This window comes from Micropterus dolomieu, linkage group LG18, assembly GCF_021292245.1.
Source record: "Micropterus dolomieu isolate WLL.071019.BEF.003 ecotype Adirondacks linkage group LG18, ASM2129224v1, whole genome shotgun sequence".
In the NCBI taxonomy this organism is placed as follows: domain Eukaryota; kingdom Metazoa; phylum Chordata; class Actinopteri; order Centrarchiformes; family Centrarchidae; genus Micropterus; species Micropterus dolomieu.
Window position 1 is genome coordinate 3864180 of NC_060167.1, and position 2314 is coordinate 3866493.

Here is a 2314-nt window from a genome sequence, read left to right on the forward strand (position 1 = left end):
AACTTATGACTTATTCCAACAACATCTGTTCAGGGAAACTACAGGTTTGGGTGAATTTTAAAGGCAAGTTCACTAGTTTGTACGTCGTGTCGTCTGACCACGTCTGAAGGCAAAGTACACAGAGTTTCCAACCAAAAGTGGCGCAAATTTTAAGTGAATATCCAGAAAAATCAGCAAAAGAAAATGCAAAGTTACAGGTTTCCATCCACTACTGTTATGTGAAAATTAGGAGTTGGTTCATGGAGACAAACATATTGATTGCTGTGAGATAAAGATAATAAATATATATTTTGGCATGCTGTTATCTTACTGTCCATGAGTTTAACAGGGACAGTCTATAAACACTTCACTAAGGTCAGGGAAAGACTGGTCGTGATAATGGGACTTGTAATGCTTCCAAAGTAGAACATGCACATTCAAAACCCCAATAACCTCACTTTCATCTTGCTACCATCCCAACAATCTGTCTAACCACAACACTACCCCTAACCTGAAACTAAAACTAAACCTTAAAACCAGGACTTAACCCTAAAAAAGCCTGAAATAAGTGAGGACCAGCCAAAATGTCCACACTATCATACAATCTGGTCTTTAGCTGGTTTTGACAAAGGTTCTGCCAGTGAACGGTTGGTGTATCCTGTGCCGGTTGTCTTCCTTATGTCTGCTGCAAGGAAAAAAATAACTTATATTAAAGAAAATCCCTCCAGCCTTAATCCTACCCTGGTGTAAATACCATCAGAAGAAGATAAAACAACTGTCAAGACTCTAAACATGAGACACATGTAAAGAATTTGTTGTGAGCTCATCATGAATATGTTGATAAAATACATGATTTAAACTTACCTTTCTGACAGTTAAGTGGGATGACACCTTTTGCTATAAGTACAGCAAGAAGAATAAGAACAGCAAGAAAAATAACTAACACAGCAACAAACCATCCTGCGGGGGACCCTGAAACAGATCAGAAAAAGTGAATGTAACATTCAGAAAGTAGCTGCAGCTCGTAAACATCACAGCCGACACAAAGAACATCTACAGGTGCTGGTCATATAATTTGAATATCATCAAAAAGTTGATTTATTTCGGTAATTCCATTCAAAAAGTCAAACTTGTGTAATGTATACATTCATTCCACACAGGTCTGTCAGTCTAGTTCTGTAGCTACACAATCATAGGGAAGACTGCTGACTTGACAGCTGTTCAAAAGACGACCTTTGACACTTTGCACAAGGAGGGCAAGACACAAAAGGTCATTGCTAAAGAGGCTGGCTGTTCACAGAGCTCTGTGTCCAAGCACATTAATAGAGAGGTGAAGGGAAGGAAAAGATGTGGTAGAAAAAATTTGTACAAGCAATAGGGATAACCGCACCCTGGAGAGGATTGTGAAACAAAACCCATTCAAAAATGTGGGGGAGATTCACAAAGAGTGGACTGAAGCTGGAGTCAGTGCTTCAAGAGCCACCACGCGCAGACGTATGCAAGACATGGGTTTCAGCTGTCGCATTCCTTGTGTCAAGCCACTCTTGAACATGACACAGCGTCAGAAGCGTCTCGCCTGGGCTAAAGACAAAAAGGACTGGACTGCTGCTGAGTGGTCCAAAGTTATGTTCTCTGATGAAAGTAAATTTTGTATTTCCTTTGGAAATCAAGGTCCCAGAGTCTGGAGGAAGAGAGAAGAGGCACAGAATCCACGTTGCTTGAAGTCCAGTGTAAAGTTTTCACAGTCAGTGATGGTTTGGGGTGCCATGTCATCTGCTGGTGTTGGTCCACTGTGTTTTCTGAGGTCCAAGGTCAACGTAGCCGTCTACCAGGAAGTTTTAGAGCACTTCATGCTTCCTGCTGCTGACCAACTTTATGGAGATGCAGATTTCATTTTCCAACAGGACTTGGCACCTGCACACAGTGCCAAAGCTACCAGTACCTGGTTTAAGGACCACGGTATCCCTGTTCTTAACTGACCTTAACCCTATAGAAAATCTATGGGGTATTGTGAAGAGGAAGATGCGATACGCCAGACCCAACAATGCAGAAGAGCTGAAGGCCACTATCAGAGCAACCTGGGCTCTCATAACACCTGAGCAGTGCCACAGACTGATCGACTCCATGCCACGCCGCATTGCTGCAGTAATTCAGGCAAAAGGAGCCCCAACTAAGTATTGAGTGCTGTACATGCTCATACTTTTCATGTTCATACTTTTCAGTTGGCCAACATTTCTAAAAATCCTTTTTTTGTATTGGTCTTAAGTAATATTCAAATTTTCGGAGATACTGAATTTGGGATTTTCATTAGTTGTCAGTTTTAATCATCACAATT

At 41.4% G+C, this 2314-nt stretch overlaps 1 protein-coding gene across 1 annotated transcript in view; it reads right to left on the reverse strand.

Moving 5' to 3' along the window:
- Window positions 1-636: 636 nt before the first annotated feature.
- LOC123987302 (butyrophilin subfamily 3 member A2-like) overlaps window positions 637-2314 on the reverse strand; it is a 25906-nt gene continuing 24228 nt past the window's right edge. The window contains exons 6-7 of the mRNA XM_046076061.1: window positions 844-951; window positions 637-664 (exon numbers count right to left, since the gene is read on the reverse strand). The gene's annotated coding sequence lies outside the window, so the exon portion shown is untranslated. The remainder of the gene's footprint in view (window positions 665-843; window positions 952-2314) is intronic.